At 41.3% G+C, this 25,352-nt stretch overlaps 1 protein-coding gene and 1 long non-coding RNA gene across 4 annotated transcripts in view; one reads left to right on the forward strand and one right to left on the reverse strand.

The window, feature by feature from the left end:
- The window catches only part of NRG3 (neuregulin 3), a 1,503,806-nt gene that overhangs the window by 71,136 nt on the left and 1,407,318 nt on the right, over window positions 1-25,352 (forward strand). The window lies entirely within an intron of this gene.
- Window positions 2,975-14,970, reverse strand: LOC115470260. The gene is made up of 3 exons (XR_003942151.1): window positions 14,959-14,970; window positions 8,861-8,865; window positions 2,975-3,124 (listed from the first exon to the last, which is right to left on the reverse strand). It is a non-coding gene; the product is annotated as an uncharacterized LOC115470260 (long non-coding RNA).

Raw genomic sequence — 25,352 nt, forward strand, 5'->3', positions numbered from 1 at the left:
GAATAAACCTTCAACCTGATTCCTTTTTGTATGGCTAATTCAGTGTGCACAGCAATTTTGTGGATTCAAACTTTAGCTGAACAACAGAGATTTAGATTTGTACAATTAAAAACCTGTTTTACTTCCTATATGTGAATCTTTCTGAATGCAGACTCCTGTGTCTGTATGTCTGTATACATGGAGGGGCATAATCGAATGGAGTGCCCATGTTTTCCTGAGGTCGTCCTCATAGGACGTCCCTGTGAAGGGGCAGGGAAACCCGTATTATCGAAACAAGATGGGTGTCCATCTTTCATTTCGATAATACGGTCAGGGACACCCAAATCTCAACATTTAGGTCAACCTTAGAGATGGTCGACCTAAATGTTGAGATGGTCGTCCCCGTTTTTGGCGATAATGGAAACCGAGGACGCACATCTTAAAAACGACCAAATCCAACTCATTTGGTCGTGGGAGGAGCCTGCAATAGTAGTCCCTCTGGCATGCCAGGACACCAACTGGGCACCCTAGGGGGCACTGCAGTGGACTAACTGATGCACTAACTGAACAGAAAAAGCCCTTCCCTTACTGATCTCTTAGCGATTCGGAAAGGAACGGGCATGCATGAAGGAAATCACATGCAAATGAGCTGCTCGCTGTTAGCTCATTTGCACATGATTTCCTTTCTAAGGAGGGGAAGCCAGTGCAGAGCAGCCAAGCATTATGCATGGCTGCTCTGCGCATGCCAAACATGGCTTCATACATGCAGCTGCGTATATAATAGCCGTCTTCAACCTTTAAAAAAACACAAGTCCAGGTGCTCGTCAGGGATGTCTTTTTTTTTTTTAGTATGGGTGAAGGACATCCAAGTTTTAGACGCCTTTGCTATGCCTCCGTCCCTGTCATTACAGTTGAGGACATCCAAAATGTGATGTTTCTGTGAGAAGGGCATCCATGCCTTTGCTATGCCTTTGACATCCCCTTTATTTACAGTATTTGGATTTTGGATCACAAGTAGCAGCAGTGAGATTTGAACCAGCCACCTCTAGATTGCAAGACCAGTACTCTAATCACTAGGCCAGTCCTCCAATTCACTCCACTCCCTTGAAATTTGGCCATCCCTGTGGGGGGGGGGGGGGGGCAGTTCAGGACTTCCAAAATGTTTGAAAGAAGTACATCCAAGCCTTCGCTATGCCTCCACTGACACACACACACACCTCCCCTCCCAGGGACCTGCATACTGCTGCGATGGACCTGAGTATGATATTTGAGGCTGGCAAAAAAAGTTTTTAAAGTTGTTTTTCAGGGTGGGAGGGGGTTAGTCACCACTGAGGGAGTCAGGGGAGGTCATCCCCGATTCCCTCCGGTGGTCATCTGGTCAGTTCGGCCACCTTTTTGAGGCTTGGTCGTAAGAAAAAATGGACCAAGTAAAGTCGGCCAAGCACTCATCAGGGACACCATTCTTTTTTCCATTATCACTTGAGGACGCCCATCTGTTAGGCATACCCCAGTCTCACCTTCGCTACGCCTTCAATACACCCCCGGGAACTTTTGTCGTCCCTGCGATGGGAAGCAGTTGGGGACGCCCAAAATTGGTTTTCAATTATGCTGATTTGGGTGACCCTGAGAGAAGGATGCCCATCTCCTGATTTGTGTCGAAAGATGGGCGCCCTTCTCTTTCAAAATTAAGCCTGATAGTGTATCAGAGTTCTGTGTATAGTCTATTTTTCATGGATTGATTTCAAAATTGACCAGACCACTATACTGAAGAAGCAGAGATTTATTGTCCAAAAGGGCACTTTTGGTCAATAAATTTCTGCCTCTTCAATATAGTGCAACAGCAGATTTTTCCTTACTATTTAATAGTGGTTTTGGGGTTCCTGAAGAAGTATCAGAACAGTTCTCTGTTGGACCCTATGGCTTGCTGACTGATACTTATTATCTGTACTTGATGGATGCAGTCCATTGAGATAAGTACCACCTGTTTGACTATTGAAGTTTGATTGTTGTTTGAGAACTACTGAAATTTTGCAGTGATTGTTTCAATGGGAAATACTTATTTGAAGTGTGGCTGGACTGAGGCATATAAGAGCAATCATTGCCTTTTGAAGGTGCTCATAAGATAGAGAACTTTTAAAGTATGTATGCACATTTTTGCATATTTATTTGGTTTTGATGCACTTTGATGTACTTAAATTAAATTATAGTCTCTATAATGGTAAACTACTGTGGCATTATAGCCCATAGGGTGAGACAACTCATAAGGCGGTTCATTGATATGTTGAGTCCATGAGGTTTTGATATGCCTTACGATTGCTACCGCTCAATGGCTGTGTGCGGGAGGCAGGTACCGAGAGCTCCATTTTATAAAATTTAAAATTCAAAATATTTCTGTGCTATTGCAAGACTGGTGGTTCACGTCTCATTAGAGCTTATTAAATAGTAAGGACAATTTTGGTGTTGTGTTGTTTCTAAGTTTCCTTTTTCAGTTGTTGATTTTTATTGAATCTTCAATATAGTAGTCTGCTCTGTTTTGTTTGGACTGTCTATGTGCAGATCGCCACCTCTGTTCTACTGTATTGCTTTCAAAATTTGCATTTATAACAGAACAATTTGAGGTAGATGAGAAAATTGGAATACATCTCTGTGATAAACTGTTTGGGGCAGATCTTTAGGAATAGAGCACTCCCCAATATTCTACTACCTCTAATTTCTTCATATGACAAACTAGAGGGCCCTTTTACTAAGCTGTGTAAGTGCCTACGCGCACCCAACATGTGCCAATTCCAAGTTACCAACCAGCTACCACATGGCCCTTGCGGTAATTTCATTTTTGGTGCATGTCCACCACGCTCGTCCGAAAAATATTATTTTCTGGTGCGCGTCAGCTATGCGCAGCAAGTGGCATTTGAGGCTTGTAGGTCATTAACGTCTGGTTACCATGTGAGACTTTACCACTAGGTCAATGGCTGGCAGTAAGATCTCAGACCCAAAATGGAAATGCAGCAATTTTTATTTTGCCACGCATCCATTTTTGGCAAAAGGCATTTTTTACAGGTGCACTAAAAATGATGCTGCATGCGCCCAAAAACACGTGTCTATACTACCACAGGCCATTTTTCAGCTTACCTTAGTAAAAGGACCTCTAGTGCAATTGTTTTGGAGGATCCTTTTTCTAAAAACATTGACACCCAGGGAAACTCTAGGCTACAGATATTTAGGGTATATTATTTCTCTGGGTTAAATTATGTGTGAATGCTCAGATTTTCTAACATATTCCAATAAGTGCAAACCCTTCTTTCTTTCTTTCTTTCTTTTATTTATTTGCAGCATTTGTATCCCACATTTTCCCACCAATTTGCAGGCTCAATGTAGCTTACATTTGCCGTAATGGCGGTTGCCATTTCCGGGTAACAGAATACAAGTGATGTTGCGTTAAGGTGCATACATACATGGTAACATAGATGTAACATAACATACATGGAATAGTTAATGGTATATATATATATATATATATATATATATATATATATATATATATATATATATATATATATACAGTGGGGGAAATAAGTATTTGATCCCTTGCTGATTTTGTAAGTTTGCCCACTGACAAAGACATGAGCAGCCCATAATTGAAGGGTAGGTTATTGGTAACAGTGAGAGATAGCACATCACAAATTAAATCCGGAAAATCACATTGTGGAAAGTATATGAATTTATTTGCATTCTGCAGAGGGAAATAAGTATTTGATCCCCCACCAACCAGTAAGAGATCTGGCCCCTACAGACCAGGTAGATGCTCCAAATCAACTCGTTACCTGCATGACAGACAGCTGTCGGCAATGGTCACCTGTATGAAAGACACCTGTCCACAGACTCAGTGAATCAGTCAGACTCTAACCTCTACAAAATGGCCAAGAGCAAGGAGCTGTCTAAGGATGTCAGGGACAAGATCATACACCTGCACAAGGCTGGAATGGGCTACAAAACCATCAGTAAGACGCTGGGCGAGAAGGAGACAACTGTTGGTGCCATAGTAAGAAAATGGAAGAAGTACAAAATGACTGTCAATCGACAAAGATCTGGGGCTCCACGCAAAATCTCACCTCGTGGGGTATCCTTGATCATGAGGAAGGTTAGAAATCAGCCTACAACTACAAGGGGGGAACTTGTCAATGATCTCAAGGCAGCTGGGACCACTGTCACCACGAAAACCATTGGTAACACATTACGACATAACGGATTGCAATCCTGCAGTGCCCGCAAGGTCCCCCTGCTCCGGAAGGCACATGTGACGGCCCGTCTGAAGTTTGCCAGTGAACACCTGGATGATGCCGAGAGTGATTGGGAGAAGGTGCTGTGGTCAGATGAGACAAAAATTGAGCTCTTTGGCATGAACTCAACTCGCCGTGTTTGGAGGAAGAGAAATGCTGCCTATGACCCAAAGAACACCGTCCCCACTGTCAAGCATGGAGGTGGAAATGTTATGTTTTGGGGGTGTTTCTCTGCTAAGGGCACAGGACTACTTCACCGCATCAATGGGAGAATGGATGGGGCCATGTACCGTACAATTCTGAGTGACAACCTCCTTCCCTCCGCCAGGGCCTTAAAAATGGGTCGTGGCTGGGTCTTCCAGCACGACAATGACCCAAAACATACAGCCAAGGCAACAAAGGAGTGGCTCAGGAAGAAGCACATTAGGGTCATGGAGTGGCCTAGCCAGTCACCAGACCTTAATCCCATTGAAAACTTATGGAGGGAGCTGAAGCTGCGAGTTGCCAAGCAACAGCCCAGAACTCTTAATGATTTAGAGATGATCTGCAAAGAGGAGTGGACCAAAATTCCTCCTGACATGTGTGCAAACCTCATCATCAACTACAGAAGACGTCTGACCGCTGTGCTTGCCAACAAGGGTTTTGCCACCAAGTATTAGGTCTTGTTTGCCAGAGGGATTAAATACTTATTTCCCTCTGCAGGATGCAAATAAATTCATATACTTTCCACAATGTGATTTTCCGGATTTAATTTGTGATGTGCTATCTCTCACTGTTACCAATAACCTACCCTTCAATTATGGGCTGCTCATGTCTTTGTCAGTGGGCAAACTTACAAAATCAGCAAGGGATCAAATACTTATTTCCCCCACTGTATATATATACACCATGTGCCTACATACATGGTAAAGAAGAATACATTATGGTATTGCATGAAGGTTCCTGAGTGACAATTGGATTATAACATTCATTAGGTCATCGATTATGGAGAGACCATGTTCAACATAAGGATTGAGGTGATAGTGCTTGTTCACTAGTAGTAAAGAGGTTAAACAGTCAAGTGATATGATTTCGGTTGTGTCTAGGTCGTGTAAAGTCTTATTATTTAGTATTTAAGATGGCTGTTTATGGTATGCCTTCTTGAACAGATCTGCTTTCAATAGCCTTCGGATGATAGGTCTTGCGTTGTTCTTATGGCCTTAGGTAGTGTGTTCCATAGCTGGGTAGAAATGTATGAGAAACTGGTCACGTATGTGGATTTATATTTTAGCCCTTTGCAGTTAGGGTAATGGAGATTGAGGAATGTGCGTGCTGATCTTTTCTTCAGTTTTGCCCTCTGATATGCCTCCTAAACAGCTACCAAACATATACATGTAGAGGTTGTAGGCATATATTTTTACCTTCAAATCAGGTATTACAAGCTATTTCAATGTCTGAAGCACACTGATTTGAAACGGTGGCTGTTTGCTATATTTATATAAGGAGTATAAGGGGTTGGAGAAGACTAACCCCCCTGTTTACTAAAGCTTAGCTTGAATTATCAGCAGCAGGGCCCATTTTATTCCTATGGGTCCTGCTTCAGATAGCTTGAGCTAAGCTTTAGTAAACAACCCCCTAATAGTGCTGAAGAAAATGAATGTGTGTAAGATTGTGGGGAATTTGATGTTTCATGTTAAAAGCCCCGGCAAGCATGCTATGTAATGTAATATGGAAAGTAACATAAAATGAAAATGCTTTTGAAAACTGTCCTCCATTGATGTGATGTGCCATAGCAAAAGAATGAAATAATACTTCTGTCAACCTTTTTGAATATTTATATTTCTAAAATGATACTCAATCTTTCTTTTAAGCCCTTTTGGACTATTAAGAAATATCACTGTGTTGTCTTTATCTTCTGTTAATTCATTACCATGTAGGTCTAAAGCATACCTGTTAACCACTTCAGTGGCCCCTGAAGATAAATTTTAACTTTATTTTCCAAGAGTATTGTATGAGAGTGGGGAGCCTTTTTTTGCCAGAGGGAACTCTATTAAGAGACCCTTTCCCTTATTAACCTTTGGCTGTTTATACAAAGATTTGATCATTTTAAGGATATGATACTGAAACCAAATTATCTTAATGATACTAATGAGAACATTAATTAGGACCCAATTCTATAAATGGTGTTCATCCAATAGCCAGTCTGAGTCATACTTGACCTCTTCAAGTCACAGAAAAGGGTAACATGACACAGCATATGATTCATGGCAAGACCACAAGTACCTGGACTTCATATTCAGATAGCTCATTTGCATATCTTATACCACGTTACATGATTAGCAGCTTGTCACTGGTTATACCGTAGTTTATCAGAAGAAGGAGCTCAAGCTTCATATGACAGTTTTAGAAGGAATTGAACTCATGGTAATATGGAAAGATATAGCTTGGTATATTGGAGAAAGGCAGTCTGGGAGATATATTGAGGAAGCAGCTAGGGCTCAGAACACAGGTGAAAGTGTTTGAGCATGTGCTGTAAGAGGATGGTAAGGAGGAACACTAACACGGATATAAATGGGATTAATTGTCAGGACTACCAGACCCTGAAATGAGCTAGGAACTTGATAAGAGAACGTTCCTACAGATTTTATTAAGTAATTATGGAATAGAAGATGGCATGATAAAGCCCTAAGCTATAACCTTTACTATTGAGAATCAGACCATCTGAGAGAGAGAGAACCTTTACTTTTTGTTGAAAATGCACCTTGGAGTCAGTTAGTTAGAAGGCTGTATATCGGCTGGGAAAAGTCCTCATAAAAAAAACAGGGTAAAACATCCACTTAGTAGATTAAAACACTTGGGCAGGAAACCTGTACTAGGGAAATTCAGACAAGCTGAGATGTTAATTTATTGCTTGTTGAAATTTGTGCAAGAGGGTTATATTTTGGTTAAAATAATTACTGACCGGGAACCCATGGTGAAGTGTCCTCCTGACAGACAGAGTAATATCAAGACGCTTAAGTTTGTACTATAGATAGTCAAACAAACCAAGAGCTGCAGTAAAAAGCTGGGAAGCTGTAGGTCATTGACACATTGAAGCCCATGAGCTGTAGTCTGTATGACCAATTGAAATAGGGACTTGATTGTCTGTTGGAAATGTACTTTTGTTTAACAAATGCAATGGGATGTATATCAGCTGTGAAAATAACTGATTATAAGCCCATGATGAAGCATTCACATAATTTTGAAAATAAAGCATATGAGCATAATCTATGAAAAAGGGAAGACAATTCTGAACTCTGAACCCGAGAGCTGGCTTAGAAGTCCAGCCTGTGACACCTATCTACACGTTCATAAAATAAAAATACTTGCTGTTGAGGAAAGCCATCACTCCTTAGAAGATTGGATCACATGCTTGAAATGTACACCAGAAATCATGGCACATACATCCATGTTGATGTTTTGTCATTCTTTCTAGGTAAATAATTTTCATGGCAAACTGCATCATTCCACTAACTATAGCCACAGTGGTTTGAAAAAAAAAAAGCCTGAGACCAGTAAACATAATGTGCTTCGAACTGAGTGTCTCTTTAGTGGCACCTAAATTACATGTTAAGTTTAGCAACCAATCCTCATAAACTATAGATACCTGTAAATATTTTTCTGAATACAGGCATCTTAACTTTAGATTAAAGTGCCTTACATGAGGGATGCCTAAATTAAGCCTGCTCTGGGCTCTCCTATTTTAAGGATCCTAAGGGCCTCTTTTACAAAGCCATGCTAGTAATTCCTGTGTGGTAAATGAGAGGAAGCCCATTCAAATCCTATGGGCTTCCTCTTGTTTGCCATGTGGGAATTGCTAGTGCGGCTTTGTAAGGCCCTGTATTAGCACTCAGCACTGTAGATGATCACTATGCACCTAATTTAATTTCACTCATGTTCCTACCAATGATCTGCCTACTTTTAAGGTGTTTCAGTAATGTGAATGGTGCAGCCATGTTTATAACACATTTGCATTAACAAGCATCCCTGGGACAGAAAATAATGGTAGTGATAGCTTTGCAAGGCATTTATATACTCACCTACCCATGCAGTATATGATCAGAGAGCAATTAGGAAACTTAAATGGGCAATTTTTATTTACCATTTTTATTTACCATATGTGTTTCTTCTCACTTATTGGTTGGTGATGACCTACAAAGTTTGACCTCGATAAGGTGTAATTCATACCGCAAGAGGACCATTTTTGAAAATATTGGATGACATTTTAAAAATACATTGTTGTTTATATGTTGCCACATATGTAGTAAATGGCTAGCTATCAAATTCTGGCTGGCATAATTGTATGCACATTGGCATGATGATATCCACTTTGCCCATAGGCTTGTACATGGCCAAAGTTTGAGTGAAGCAGGAGTGGAGTTCACAGATACATGCATAGATTACAAAATATACTTGTTTATGCATCTACTTAAATTATCCAGGCACAGATTTACACATGTATGGTACTTGCAAAGCTTTTGCGTTATCTGTTGAGGATATTCCGAGCATCTTCGTATACAAATAAGGCAGAAACAATTTCATTATTTTTCCTTAATTGGGAATAATTCTATAGCTTGGCACCTCACGTTAGCTGCCTCGTTACGGTATGGTGAACGCCAATTCTATAACAGCATCTTAGTGCCAAGATTACCCTTATGCAGAAGGCTGACCCCTAGTGGTATTACCATAAGACATCTGCTAGAGTCAGCACTGCCATTTTGGCACCTGGAGCTAGCCAGGGTGGGAATGGAGAGGAGCACTCCCACCCCATGGCACTGGATCACCAGGGATCACCTCTGTGCAAATCTTAGGGGTGTCTAGGTGGTTCAGAGTATCTTGTGGGGGACAGCTTAGTTGAACACATGCAACTGTAGTCGCAAATTCTATATATGGCACCGTAATGATAGGTGCCCAAAACAATACACCTAGCGCCTGTCCATATGACTGCATTTAGTTGCAGGTATTTACACCAAGTAAAACTTGGTGTAAATGTCAGCAACTAAGTTAGGTGCAGAGTGGGTGTATTCTATATGAGCATGCCTATATTTTATAAATGCCCACAACACACCCATTCTGCGCCAATGGCCACATCCCCTTTTTGGTTCTGCATCTTCGAAATTATGCACAGAACTTTATAGAATTCACTTAGCAAGTTCTGCACATATATTATTATTAATGCCAATTAGTGTCAGTAGTTGCCTGTGAAGTGGCAATTAGCGGTGCTGAATGGCTTGTTAAGATAGATAAGTTGCATGCACAAATCAGAATATGACATGATTTGTGTGCAACTCTGGTTGAACTATATGCAAAATCTGGCCATGTGTACATAAATGTCAAAGTTACAATTCTAAGCTCAGCAGATCTCCATTTGCTAAATAATGCAATCATTCAAAGAAGCAGAAATATGTGTTCCCTAAAACTGGATTGTGCAAGCAGTCCAGCAGCTGCATTTAGAATTAGTTGGAAATAGTTGATGGACTTTTTTGGGCAAACTTGTAAGCAACAAATAATAGTAATCTAGCCAGGAGAAAATAAAAGCATGAATCAAAGTGGCAAAACCTTGCTAGTCTAGAAAAGGATGAAAATAACGGTGTCTATATTATTGAAAAAACATCCCTTTCATCATAGATCCCATTGAAATCCTTGAGTGCAAAAGAACTCCCAGCCTCTGTGCGTGCATAGGAAAATGACAAAGTATTACCATTCAGTATTAAACTTGATGATATTCAGCCAAATCCCTTTGTCCAAATCATAGGATTTTGATCTTACAAAAATTTTGATATAGCTTTTTTTGGTCTCATTCAAGTTACAGTGCTAGTAAGACATCTGTCATGTTCCTCAAAGACATCAATTACATTTGATGTTATTGAAATTTATAATTAGATATCATCAACATAGAATTAGTATGAAACCCTAAAATTCTGTATTTCCATTACTAGTGGTACTAAGCATATTGAAAAGTGTAGATTACCAAATGTGAATGACTCATGAGGAACCACAATTAAGGGATATTAAGCTTATGAGTAATAAAAATATAAACTACAAATGTGTACCTAATAATCATGGTACAAAATGATGGTCTGCTTTTTTAGGAATGGCTAAATTTTTTATTGTTAGAATTGTCTACTTTTAAAACAAAAATGGTTACTTTCATTAGGACTAGATAATAAAGTTTAGCTACACCTCCAGATGGTTTACAGCTGTCAAATGAAGATGACAGGAAGTTGAAATTCGCAGGAAATTGGCTCTGTTTCCTGAAATCTGTCTTAATACAGGAGATAATGTGGTGATGGTACATTGTAAGAGAAAAATAGTTGAATTATTTTGATGTGCCTCCATTTCTGCAATGATCTCTTTTAAACCATGCCAAGAAGCAGTCACAGTGAACATGTAAACAGTAATAAAAACATTTCCTTTAAGGAACTGCACTATTTGTTCTTTGAGATATTAAGCACAGACTAGCATCAGTAAATTCTAAGGTTAGAAACTGCTCATCCACCTAGCTACTTAAAAAGAAAAGGTTTATTTTAATATTGGTATATAGAATATTACCATTGACAAACAAAAAGTCATCTTCTGCACAGTGGTTTGGAAACATATATTAGAAATTAAGGAAATGTAAATTACATTTATATAAGCAGTATATAGTCAATGGCAGCAGGTAAATTATGTACAAACTAGTAAAAAAGGCCCGTTTCGTAAACAAATGAAACGGGTGCTAGCAAGGCTATAGAGAGAGTGAGAGTGTGTATATGTCTGTGTGTCTGTGTGTGTGTGACACAGAGAAAGTGTATGTGTGTGTCACTGTGAAAGAGTGTGTGCACAGGTAGGGTGAAAATGAAGAGACAGCAGTGAAATTTTACATAGGACAGCTGAACCATTTGATGCGTGTTTGTGTGTCTGTGTGAGAGAGTGTGTATATGTGTGTGGGTGCGTGTGTGTGTGAGATAGAGACAGTGTTAGTGTGTGTGTGTGTGTGTGTGTGTGTGTGCGTCTGTGTGAAAGAGAGTGTGAAAGGGTAGGGTCAAAATGAAGAGACAGCATTATAATTGTACATAGCACAGCACAAACATTTGAGGCAGTTCTTGCCTTATCTCCCCTGTCGCCCCCTCCATACCCAACAATTCGTTCCTTGTCTTCCATCCCCTCTGTGTCCCGTTTGTATGTGTGTGTGTGTCAGAGAGAGAGAGAGAGAGAGAGAGAGAGAGAGAGAGGTGCTAGCAGTGCCTGTGATGGTGGCAGGTCAGTTGCTCATTATAGCCAGTTAAGAGTGAGAGTGTGTGTGTATGTGCTGGTTTTTTTCCTTCCCTCCTATGCCCACCGTGTCCGTTGTTTGTGTGGAGATCAGAGATCTATATGGTCCTTTTAGCGTTGCTGTTGATGTCGCATAGCAACTGTGTGCTGCTGGTTTTCATTGTTCTGCGATGTGTCTTATGTCACGTTCCGTCGCTTAGTAACGGGTTCGCGATGCGATTGGTTGAGTGTCATTGGTCCGCCCTCGACGTCATGACGTCTGATGCGGGGGGCGGGGCCAACACTCATGGGCGAATTCCTGGTTTCACCACCATGCATTTAGAATGTTGGGACTTGTGGAGGCTTCAGAATGTTGGAAGTGCGTTTTATATAGAGAGATATAGTCTGTGTCAGAACCGCAGTCAAAAAGAGTTATTTAACATAATATAGTAACATAGTAGATGACAGCAGTCTGCCCAACAGTCACACTCATTATCAATTCATGGTTAAACCAAAAATGATTGTGATATAAAATACTTGATCCTGATCTTTCTTTGATATTTCTAGGACATAGACTGTAGATGTCCAGCCGGCACTGTCCTTACATTCCAAAACTGGAATTGTCATCAAAGCCCACTCCAGCCTGTCTGAATCCATCTTGTCATATAAGGGAATCAGACCATACAAGTCTGCCAGGCACTGGCCTTATTCTTCACATCCAGAGTCACCATTTAAGCATCACTTGAGATATCCACACATGTAGTCATTTAAGTTTTGGTTTTATATCATCCATTTTCTAATTAAAGATCCTCTCTGTCCACCCTATTGCTCTTTGAGTTCTGTCACCATTTTTGTCTCCACCACCTCCTTCGGGAGGGCATTCCAGGCATCAACTACCCTCTCGTGAAAAAGAATCTCCTAATATTACTCCTAAGTCTACCACCCCACAACCTCAGTCCATATCCTCTAGTTTTACTGTTTTCCCTTATCTGGAAAAGATTTATTTCCATATTAATAGCTTTCAAGTATTTAAATGTTTGCATCATATCTCCCTATCCCTCTTTTCCTCTAGGGTATGTATTTTGAGGTCTTCCAGTCTCTTCTCATATGTCTTTTGACACAAGTCCCATACCATTTTGTCATCTTCTTCTGGACCATTTCAAGTCTTTTTATATTTTTATCAAAATATGGCCTCCAAAACTCCAGGTGGGGCCACACCAATGACTCATACAAGGGCATCAACACTTCTTTTCTTCTGCTGGTTATGCCTCTCTCTATGCAGCTTACTATCTTTGTGGCTACAGCCACTGCCTTGTCACATTGTTTCATTGTCTTAAGTTCCTAAGACACTATCACCCCAAGGTTCTTATCCCTGACTGTGTATGTGAGCCTCTCACCTCCTAGCACATTCAGCTCCTTTGGATTTCTACTCCTCAAATGTATCACTCTGCACTGTTTTGCATTAAATTTGAACTGCCAAACATTAGACTATTCTAACTTTTGCAGATCCCTTTTCATGTTGTTCACTCCCTCTGGAGTGTCCACTCTATTGCAAATCTTGGTATCATCCACAAAAAGGCAAATCTTACCATCAAACCCTTCAGCATTAACCACTACCCTTTGGCATCTGTCTATCAACCTGTTTCTAATCTAATTCACCACCTCCGGTCCTAACTTCAGCTTGTCGAGTTTATTCAAGAGCCTCCTATAAGGAACCATGTCAAAGGCTTTGCTGAAAGTCAATTATATCTAGATCATGTCCTCAATCCAATTCTCTGGTTTCCCAGTAAAATAATTCAATTAGATTTGTTTGGCACAATTTATCTTTGGTAAAACCATGTTGCCTTGAATTTTGTAACCCATTGGATTCCAGGAAATTCACTATCCTTTCCTTCAGCAATGTTTTCATTACTTTTCCAGTGACTGAAATGAGGCTTACTGACCTTCATCTCTGTTGCCACTTTTGTGAAGAGGGGACCATATCATCTTTCTCTAGTTCTGCAGAACCTATCCCATCTCCAAAGATTTATTAAACAAATCTTTAAGAGGACCCGCCAGAACCTCTCCGAGCTCTTCAGTATCCCCAGATAGATCCCATCTGGTCCCATGGCTTTGTCCACCTTTAGTGTTTTCAAGTTGTTTATAATGATACATAAACAAAAAGACAAGAGAGTATCAACATCTAAACATAACAATCTCTCTTAGTATAAACTGCGAAGTACTTCATATAATACTAAATTCCTGTGAAGGCGTTGCTTACGCCTTAAAACAGCCTGTGTCGGGTCTGATTGAAATAAAGGACTCCTGTTGTCATGGTCTTGAAGGCCCAGCTGTGCTCTTTTTCTTTGTATTGCTATTTATGTGTATTGTTTCCTTCTCTGGTTACTTTGTGTCAATTTTTGTGTCAATTTTCTTCATAAAAAACCCTTTAATCAATATATCAAAGACGTATTGTACTCGAGTTACTGATGTCATACACGCCTTGAAACAGCTCATTGTAGCGAAACTTTGGCCACAGTCAGTGTGACTGACTTCCTCTGCACATTGTCTCTACAAGCAATTTAGAAATTTAAGCAAAGTGTTTCTTTAATCAAAAACTATTTTTTTGGATCGAAGATCTTTATGCCTTTCCTATGGATTTTTTAGCAAGAAAAAAATTGAGTAAAGGATTTTTTATGCTGGTGAAGAAAATTGACCCATGATTTTTCTTCCTTACCCTACCAAAAGTATATATTTGGTGGAGGTGTGGCCACAGAGGCTCTTCCCTTTCTCATTATCATATATATTTTTTGCACTTCACAGGAATTTAGTATTATATGAAGTACATTACAGTTTATACTAAGAGAGATTGTTATGTTTCAAGTTGTTCATAAACACTTTCTTCCATGACTGATGTGATATGTATTCCATTCACATATATACATTTGCCAGTCAATCACGGTCCTTCTCCAGGATTCTCTTTTGTGAATACAATACAGAAATATTTGTTTAGCACATTCGTTTTTTCCTCATCACTCTCCACATGGTGCTTCACAACATATTTCAGTCTTCCAATTCCATTTTTAGCCATCCTCATTTCAGTAATATACATGAAAAAATTATTGTCACCACTCCTTACATTTCTAATATGCCTGAAAAATTCTTGTCACCCCTCCTTATATTTCTAGCCATTTATTCTTCTGCTTGTACTTTTGTTAGCCGTATATCTCTATTCACTTCTTTCAGTTTAATCCAGTATTCTTTTCTGTGTTCCTCTTCCTGAGTTTTCCTGTGTTTCATGAATGCCAACACTTGCCTTTATTTTCTCAGTCACTGGTTTGGAGAACCATATTGGTTTCCTTTTACTCTTGTTTTTATTTACTCTCCTTATGTAAAGGTCAGTAACCATTTTTAAAGATTCAGCCTGGCTCACACTGACAAATTGCACAGCCAATAAGCTCCAATAATTGACTGCTATCAAAAAATTATTGCCTTGCATTGTATTCTTCAACGATATGTGTGGACATCCTATAGTGCATAATTCAAGGAGTCTTAACCAGGGTTGTTTTGATTCAAGGCTGTCCTTAATATACAATGCTACCCCTCCACCAATTTGATCCACTCTATCACTACGATATAATTTGTACCCTGGTATGACAGTGTCCCACTGGTTATCCTCCTTCTACCAGGTCTCAGAGATGCCTATTATATCTAATTTTTATTTAGTACAATATATTCTAACTCTCCCATCTTATTTCTCAGGTTCCTGGCATTCGCATATAGACATTTCAAACTATGTATGTTGTTCCTATTTACATCATGCTCAGTACTTCACAGTATTAATTTGCAATCTTTTGTCTGATTTTTATTTTTATTTAAGGACACCTGATCTGCTAAGGTCTCTTTTGCAACCTCACTATTGGGATACCCTATCTTCCCTGTTTTGGTGATATCTTTGAAAGATATCTTATCCGAACCATGCACTTTTGAGCGACTGTCTGCCTCCCCCCAGTTTCTAGTTTAAAAGCTGCTCTATCTCCTTTTTAAATGTCGATGCCAGCAGCCTGGTCCCACCCTGGCTAAGGTGGAGCCCATCTTTTTTGGAATAGGCTCCCCCTTCCCCAGAATTTTGCCCAGTTCCTAACAAATCTAAAACCCTCCTCCCTGCACCATCATCTCATCCATGCATTGAGACTCTGGAGCTCTGCCTGTCTCTTGGGCCCTGCGCGTGGAACGGGTAGCACTTCAGAAAATGCTACCCTAGAGGTTCTGGATTTGAGCTTTCTGCCTAATTTATTTATTTATTTATTGCATTTGTATCCCACATTTTCCCACCTATTTGCGGGCTCAGTGTGGCTTACAATAAGACATGAATAATAGAAATACATTTGTTACGACTAGGTTATGGATTACATTGAACAGAGTTGTGCGAGACATTCGAATATCAATGGGAGTATAACAATGGGACATCAACATAGAAACATTAGAAGGAGACAATGGGGAAAAAAAGGGCATTGTTAGAAACCTAGGCATATAATGTACATAGTTCCGTGAGTAAATGAATGATTGACTGGATAAAGGGATGAGGGATCAGAAGTGGATGTGTATTGAGTTGGTGAACAGTGAGTGTGGTTTCTATGTGTTTTGGCTCTTTCCGTAAGTTTGTTCAAACAGGTGAGTCTTCAGTAGTTTATGGAAGGAGACTTGTTCGTTAATCGTTCTTAGGTTGTGCGGTAGTGTATTCCAAGACTTCGTGCTCATGTAGGAAAAGGTTGACGCGTGTATCGTCTTGTACTTCAAGCCCTTGCAAGTTGGGTAGTGAAGGTTGAGGTGAGTTCGGGATGATCTTTTGGCGTTTCTGGGTGGTAGGTCTATTAAATCAGTCATGTACGCTGGGGCTTCACCGTAAATGATCTTATGGACTAATGTGCAAATTTTAAAAGTAACGCGGTCCTTGAGTGGAAGCCAATGTAGTTTCTCATGCAGTGGTTTTGCCCTTTCATATTTAGGTTTTCCGAGGATGAGCCTGGCTGCTGTGTTCTGGGCTGTTTGAAGTTTCCTCAGTATTTGCTCTTTGCAGCCTGCGTATAATGAGTTGCAGTAATCCAAGTGGCTGAGGACGAGGGATTGCACTAGGCTGCGGAAGACGAATCTTGGGAAGAATGGTCTTATCCTTTTCAATTTCCACATGCTGAAGAACATCTTCTTGGTTACGTTGTTTGCGTGAGTCTCGAGTGTTAGGTGGCGGTCGATAGTCACACCGAGGATTTTTAGCGTTTCTGAGATTGGAAGTTTTAGGTTTGGTGTGTTTATCACGTTGAATTCAGTTGTGTTGTATTGGGAGGTGAGTATCAGGCATTGGGTCTTTTCTGCGTTTAGTTTCAGAGCCTAAATTTGGCTTTCAGAACCCTTCTCCCACATTTTTCTATGTCATTGGAACCCATACGTACCAAGACAGCCGGATCATCCCCAGCACTATCTAAAATCCTATCTAGGTGACGCGTGAGGTCCGCCACCTTCGCACTAGGCAGGCAAGTCACCAGGCGATCCTCACATCCACCAGCTACCCAGCTATCTATATGCCTAATGATCAAACCACCAACTACAACAGCTGTCCTTACCCTTCCTTCCTGGGCAGCACTTGGAGAAATATCCTCGGTGCATGAGGATAGTACATCCCCTGGTGGGCAGGTCCTGGCTACAGAAGTACTTCCTACTTCACCAGAGTGATGCTGTCCTTCTAAGTGACCTCTCTCCTCCAAGGTAGCACAGGGGTTACCAGACTGGAGGTGAAATTTCTCTACAACATCCATGTAGGTCTCCTCTATGTACCTCTCTGTCTCCCTCAGCTCCACCAAGTCTGCTACTCTAGCCTCAAGAGAACGGACCCGTTCTCTGAGTGCTAGGAGCTCTTTGCATCGGGCACACACATATAGATGCTCACCAACCAGGAAATAATCATACATACACAACACTCAACGCAAAAGACTGGATAACACCCCTCTCGCTGCTGAACTGCTGACTCCATCTTAGAAGTTTTGAGTAATTTAATAATTTAGTTTATACAGTATATTGTGTGATTTATTTAGCGTTTCCTCCTTAGATGGTAATGACATGTATTTAAAACTTTATAGGAGCACTCCTTGCTTGTTATCCTAATTACAATAACTGACTATAAATGAAGAGTTGTCCTAGAGGTGGGCGGGTGTTGGGGAGGGTGGGTGGGAAGATTAAACTAGATCCTGCAGTGCCTGCTAGAGGCTATCTGTTAATGCTGTAGTACAAAGTTCAAGTTTTAAAACTAAAGGGAAAAGACTATGGAGATTAGTTAATAAAAGTTGCTTTTTTAATATTTTTATTTTATCACTAACCTACAATTCCTCCTTTAAACCCCATCCCAAAGCACAACACAAAATAGTGTTCACTTACCAGACAAATGTCCTCTTCTCTCAGAACTTCTCAGGGTGCAGATATTTTATAGATTAGCACTCAGCGCTTATAAATTTAGCACTGATTTCAGGGTGCCATTTATAGAATTTAGTCTTATATGTGTAGTCAGTGGCACTAAATAGATTGTGTGGTTGCTGTTTCTAATGCTGCTACAACTGCTCTCTGTTTCTGTCTATGATGGACAATGTTAGATCACTCCAGGATAAATGAAAGTGCTATCATCCCTTTCCAAGATCACCTACGTTGTTTCCTCCTTCCTGCATTTGCATTCCTTTGGCATCATATTTATGAAAGCTTTTAATATATAGCTTTACTCCTACTTTCTTTACAGTTGAATGACTCTACTGAATATTCCAGTCTTAGGACACAGTAAACTTTATTTATCTGGCAGGCACAATGGGGTAAATTCAGTAAATGGTGCCTAAAGATCAGCGCTGAAAACAAAAATCACACTTAGTGCTATTCTATAAAGAGTGCTCAAAGTCAGGCACCGGGAACTGCGACTACATCTAGGCACGACCATTTACATCAACAAAATCTTGGAGTAAATCCCCGCTCCTAAATTAGGTGTGGATTCTCCTTGTTCTATAACAGCGTGTATAAATTGTGGGAATGCCCCGATCCACTCATGCCCCTCCATAGGTGCGCCCCCTTCTTGGAGCTGCGTATAATCTTTATGCGTAGATCTGAGCTTCCAAGTCTGTAATTTCATAATCAAGAGCAATAGGTTTTATAGTGTCTGTTTTCCAGATAGTTCTCTTTTTCTCATTGATTATCCTCATAGCTGGCCCCTCATACATTTCAAGTTACAGTTAGTTTTTTGAAAGGTACACACTTACCCTTTCCATTACTAACTTATTTGGTGGGGCTGACAGCCAGATGTAATGAGCAGGGTTAATGTGGATTCATATGGAGACAAATATCATTTGAGTCCAGTCACCTAACCACAAAGGAACTGTTCTGCTGAAGCATGTTAACTCCTTCAAAGACAATAATCCACATTAAAGCAATCCTATTATACACAATGTTATTTATGTCACTTTTAAATTCTGAAAAATAGCGTGCAAGGGTTTTAGCACAGAAGTATGAAACATAAAGTAATGAGATGCAAAATTATAAAAATAAATCTGTGCCTAATATTGTTGGGAAAAAATGTATGCAACCTGATCCATTGTTGCATTAGCCCCCAAAAACTTCAGGATGGAAAATTTAAATTAATTTTGATTCATTCAATTAAGTATCTGGTGAAATGCACTTCTTTTTCTAACCCCTGACGTCCTGCGTGCACGTCCTGCATGTAGCTCCGTGCAGGACGTCAGGAGTCAGAAACAGATCATCAGCAAAGGCACCGGAGTTGACCGGCGCTGAAGAAGACTTCAGCTAGCAGGGGTTGGGGACCTCCACCAGCAAAGGTACCCAGCAGCACGGCGACGGGGGAGGGTCGGCGGCGGGGGGTTCAGTGGCGGGAGGGGGGTTCAAAGTGGTGGGGGGGGGGTTGGTGACTAGGGGGGGTCAAACGTAGAGGGGGCCATGGCTTAATCTATGGGGGTGAAACAAAAAAGTGAGGAGAATGGATGAGGATACCAACTGTTTTATATTTATTCACTTAAAAAATTCACTTAAAAAATTACATGTGCATAACAGCATCCATTCTCCTCACTTTTTTGATTCATCTTCACGGTGTCGTGAGGATTTTTTACCTCCTTTTTTGCCTTCGCTTAATCTATGGGGGCCCATGCCCTCGTGGCCCCACCTAGCTACGCCCCTGTCATGGGCATTACAAAATCTACACACGTTGTTATAAGATATGGGCCAGTGTGTATAAATCTACACACAGGGATTTACACCAGCTTTTCGTTGCTGTAAATGGATACATGTAGATTTAGTCACATGATCTACATCTAAGTACATTCTAAATACCATGCATAGATTTACGCGCAGTATTTAGAATACACTTAGGAGTAATGCCTAACGCGCATTAATTTTAGGCGCCATATATAGAATCGGGCCCTAAGGGGCCCTTTTACTAAGCCACGGTAAAGAGTGGCCTGCACTAGTTTTGACGTGTGAAATTGGCGTACATTGGGCCACTTTTTATTGTGGTGGGAAAGAAAGTCTTTTTTTTAATGGAGTAGTAAACCGCAGTGTGCTAATATTAAAATGATCTTGCAGCTATTAACTGCCTGAGCTCTTGCTGACTCCTAATTAGCAGGCGGCAAGGGCTCACACCCTGCTCGTGTATTAATTGGGCAACACACGGCAATGTGGCTGAGCTGCCAATTAACACCAGGAACGTCCCCGTGGTAGAAGATAGACCATTATTGTCTGCTACTGCAAGAAACTGTGCACACCAAATTCGGAACTACCACCAGGCTCTCACACTACCCCGGTGGTAGGGCCGATTTGCCACACGCTACCCAAGTGGTAGTCCTTCCACTGCTTAGTATAAGGGCCTCTTAATATTCCTCTCAAAGTAGATACATGTATACAGGTTTAAAAAAACAATAAACTTCCTACTGCATTTTGCTACTATGTAGCTTTGCGAACATTGTCCCCCCAATCATTTACTTTAACTTTATTTTAGTACACATACTTTTGTGTCCTTCTGAGAAAATACTGTCTCTGAATTTGTTTGGTTGTAAAATCATCTTTGTCCCTGTGAAATGAAAACTGCCCTATGTCATTTCATGACATTTTATTGCTATTGGCATCCCTTGGAGTCACACAAATGTGATCTGAACTCCAAAGTTAGAAAATATGGAGAGTATTTTGCAATTCTGGCAAAGAATGACTATAAAGAACCCATAAATCCCCAAAGTCTCCTTCTGCTGATGCTATAGAATTCTTTCAAAAACTTTGCTTTTATATTTGCATTGCTATAGAACTGAGGGTCTTGTAATCACTTCAAAATATCACAAGACTTGTGTAGATCCTCAACTGTGAAATGTCAATTGGTAGAAATAAAAGCTCAGAACAGAGAATTTTAGTGCTCCAGTTGATAAGATTTAACTTCCATACAAAAAGGTATAAGGAATCTGCATGTTGGTTTGCTTGCATAATAGAGCTGTATTAAATATTCATGTTTGATTTGATTCAGTCGCGAATACATTATTTGTATTTGACCAAATAGTTATTTAATTTTGAATATGAACAATCTGTGCTAAATCCTACTGAAATAAACACTTGGGGGCTAATTTACAAAAGAGAAAAACATGTCAAATGTGGTATTAGGATGTTTTTTCAGAGAAAAACTTCCAAATCATGATTTTTGAAACTCAGATTGGAGATGTTTTTCTCTACAGTGTGTGCAGATCACAAGGGGGAAGGATTTGGGGGTCCCAAACTTGGATGTTTTTCTGACATAATGGAACAAAGCAAAAACATCCAGGTCTAAAAGTTAGATATTTTGGCCTAGACCTATTTCAATCACACCTAAGTAACAAAAAGGTGTCCTAAATGAAGAGGTGATGACTGGACAAATTAAGGCATGACCCCCTTACTCCCCCAGTGGTCACTGACCCTCTTACATCCCCCAAAGATGTGAAAGAAACAATACATACCAGACTCTATTACAGCTTCAGATGTTATGGACAGTCCTATTAGAGCAGCAAGCAGGTCCCTGGAGTATCGTAGTGGTCGGTGCAGTACACTGTAGAAAAGGCCCATATCTCACTCTAGCTAGTACACATGCAGTGGAAAATGTGAGCCCTCCAAAACTCACCAAAAAAACACTGTACCCACATATAGGTGACACCTGCACGCATAAGTGCTATTGCAGTGGTGTACAGTTCGGTACGGTAGGTTTTTCATGAGGTTTAGAATGCTTTCCATGCAATACAAGAGTGTAACGGTGAGATGTGTACCTAGGACCTTTTATATTAAGTTCACAGCAGTGCCCCCTAGGATGTCCCACTGCTCTGCTGGGATGTCTGTGTGGCCAGTTAGGAAGAATGCTGCCCCCTCCCCCCCCCCTCCCCCCTGCATACAATTCAATTTTTGTGCATTTTTCCCTTGGACATTTTTTTGGTTGTTCAAAAATGGTCGTAAAAGTTAGATGACTGGCATTAAATATTTGGGAGTTTTTTGGCCGATTTAAATTTAACCAGCCAAGCCGATATTCAGCGCTAGCCAGTTAAGTTTAAACTAGCCAAAGATAATCCAGCTATTTTGGTGGCCTAATCTGGCTGCCAAACTTAGGGCCCTATTTACTAAGGTGCGCTTGCATTTTTAGCGTGTGCGAAACACTTGAGACATCCATATATTCCTATGCATGTCTCTAGCATTTAGCGCACGCTAATCAGGGCCGCCGAGAGGGGAGGCAGGGGGGACAAAATTCCCTGGGCACGGGTCTCCAAGGGGGGGGCCCAGCACCGGGGTCATGCCGCCGGCGCTGCAATCCCCAGTCTCACCTGCCTGCCCTCGGCTCCGTCGACAGCCCCCCTCCGTCCGCCACTGGGCCTCCTGCATTAAAATTGGCAGTGCCTCAGCTCTGTTTGGAACTGCAGATCGCCTCCCTTCGTGCCCTCCCTGTGTCCCGCCCTCTTGGAAACCAGAAGTTACATAAGATGAGGACGGGACACGGTGAGGGAAGGCCTTTCCACACGAAGGTGAGGCGCTGCCGATTTTAATGCAGGGGGCCTGGTGGTGGACGGAGGGGGGCTGTTGACAGAGCCGAGGGCAGGCAGGTGAGACCGGGGACTGCAGCGTCAGTGGCCTTGGAGCGGGCAGTGAGGGTGTCAGCTGGGAGGGGGCGTCGGCGGGGCCAGACTTAGTCTCCCGGCAGCCCTGGCGCTAATCATTAGCGAGAGCTAAAAACGCTAGCATGCCTCTAGCACGGCTTAGTAAACAGGGTCTTTAGCTAGCGATGCACTGTATATGAGCAGATAGCCAGTTCAATTACACAATATAACCATATATCCACTAACCCCTGGATTCTACATAGCACGCCTAGAGATCCACACCAAAATCAGCATGGAATCTATAACAATGCATGTAACATCTAAGTGGTCTCAAGAATAACGGACAAGTCAAACTGTCTGCTGGCGCCATCACATTTAACTTACCTTATGATAACATATAGAGATGAATATTTCTCCAACATCAAGCACCTTAGTAAGAAAACAGGAAAAATTAGGAACAACATATTCACAGACTTAACAACATTTTACAATGCCTAGAGTCTTTAGTGTTGAAAAAAAAAAAGAACAATCTTTAATCCCAGAAATATCACTGGCCTAATCACTTGTGGTTTAAAATTTGCTAACAGCTTTCTTGGTAAAGTCACATGGTTGATGTTTGACAATTAAATCTCAGAAATGGAGCTGTGCCCTGATAAGGCAAGTCTAAATTTTAAGGAAAGTTGACCACTGGAGTTGAACACCAATGAGTGAGATTTTTCTTGCGGGCCCCAGCTATGTCTAAAAGTAGTTCTGGCAAGATACACATTCCAAAAACTGATATGTTCCAATCAGAAAAAAAGAACATAAAATTCTTATTTCCATCTGTGTTGTCTGTTCATTTTATTTTCCTTATTGTGTAGGTCCTTGTCTCTGGTTTCTGCTTCTCTTATCTTGCCAGAGTCTCCTTGTCCATTTGGCACTTCTTTCCTCTCCATATCTACCATCCATCTTCTCTCTGCATCCCTATCTATCTGACCCAGCATCTCCCCTGCCTTCCTGCCATGTTGAGCATCTCTCATTTCTGTGTCCCTATTATTACCCTGTCCAATATAACTCTTCTGTGTCTCTATTTCTGCTCCCCCCCCCCACATGCCAGTATGTCTCTCTCTCTCTCTCTCTCTCTCTCTCTTCTCCCCCCTACTGTCCTTCTGTCTCTCTCTCCTGACCAGCATCACCCTCTATCTTCCTTGCCTCTGTCCTCTCCCAGGGGTTCAGCAAGTATTCCTATTTCTTCCCTCACTCCTGCTCTGTCTCCCCTTTGCAGGACCAGTACCTCTGCTTCTTCCTTATTTCCCCACTGGTCCTGACACCTCTCCGTTATTGACCTCCCATCCCCTAAGTCCAGCACCTCTTCTCCTCTCTATGCCCCCTCTCTTCTTCATCCCACTCATTGGATCTCTTTCTTCCTTACAGGACCTCTCTGTTTAGCATCTCTCTCTCTACCTGTGCCCCCCCATGATGCAGCACCTCTCTCCCTCCCTGCCTCCCATGATGCAGCACCTGTTTCCCTCATTGTCCCCCCACAATACAGCACCTGTCTCCCTCATCACCCTTCCCCATAATGCAGGACCTCTTTCCTTCCTTGCCCCCATTATACAGCACCTGGCTCACTCCTTGCCCTCCCATGATACAGAATTTGTCTCCCTCCTTGACCCTTGATGCATCACCTCTCTCCCTCCTTGCACCCCATGATGCACACCTGTTCCCCTCCTTGGCCCCTCCCATGATACAGCACTTGTCTTCCTCATTGCTCCCCTACAGAAGACCTCTCTCCCTACTTGCTCACCATGATGTAGCACCTGTCTAATTCCTCCCCCCATAATGCAGCATCTGTTTTCCTAATTGCTACTCCATGATGTAGCACTGTTTCCCTCACCAAGATGCTGCACATTTCTCACTCTTTATCCTCCCCCTATCCAGTGCCTCTCCTCGTCTCCTAAATTATTCTTGCAGCGATTAATATGTGCAGTGCCCTCAGCAATAGCAGGCTGCTTCAGCCAATCCCAGGGCCTCCTTAAGAGACGAGGAGAGGAGAGATAGCAGATTGCAGTGGAAGGGGGAGGATGCAAATGTGTTGAGACTGTGTCCCTTAAGCGTGTGAGCTGGATAAAGGGCCCAATTGTGTGTGTGTGTGTGTGTGTGTGTGTGTGTGTGTGTGTGTGTCTCACACCAAATGAATGTCACTTGGCATGTCTCTCTGAGGATGAGAGAAGCTCACAAAGAGCATGAGTTGTGATGAGGAGATGGAGCTGGGAGAAAGAGACATGATCTGGAAAAGAGAAAGAACAGGAGAGGGTGCACAAACTGCAGAGGAAACAATAGCTGAAAGAGATGGCGTGTAGCGGTGTGGGATTGAGAAAAGAGGAGCTGAGAGAAAAGTGAGAGGAAAGAGGTCATGATGGAAAGAAGAAGAGAAAAGACATGAAGATGTAAAAAGGGTGAGAAGTGGCAACCTAAGCAACTCTTAAAATTTGCAGTCAGTCATAGTTTTGTATTTCCTGATTCTTATTCATTAAGTAAAATTCTCTCTGTTTGTTCTGATGGTTAAGTACAAAATATAAATCCTGATTTTTGTATAGGTTATCTGGAAGGAAATGGGGACATTCTTACACTTTGCAGAATATTTTATAACAGGCTTGTTGAATGTGCAGGGATTTTTTGTAAAATATTTCTAAGACCGTAAGAACTACATGTGTATTTGGTGGTACACAGAGCAGGAACAGCCATTTTTCAAAGA

Source organism: Microcaecilia unicolor, chromosome 5 (assembly GCF_901765095.1).
Source record: "Microcaecilia unicolor chromosome 5, aMicUni1.1, whole genome shotgun sequence".
In the NCBI taxonomy this organism is placed as follows: Eukaryota; Metazoa; Chordata; class Amphibia; order Gymnophiona; family Siphonopidae; genus Microcaecilia; species Microcaecilia unicolor.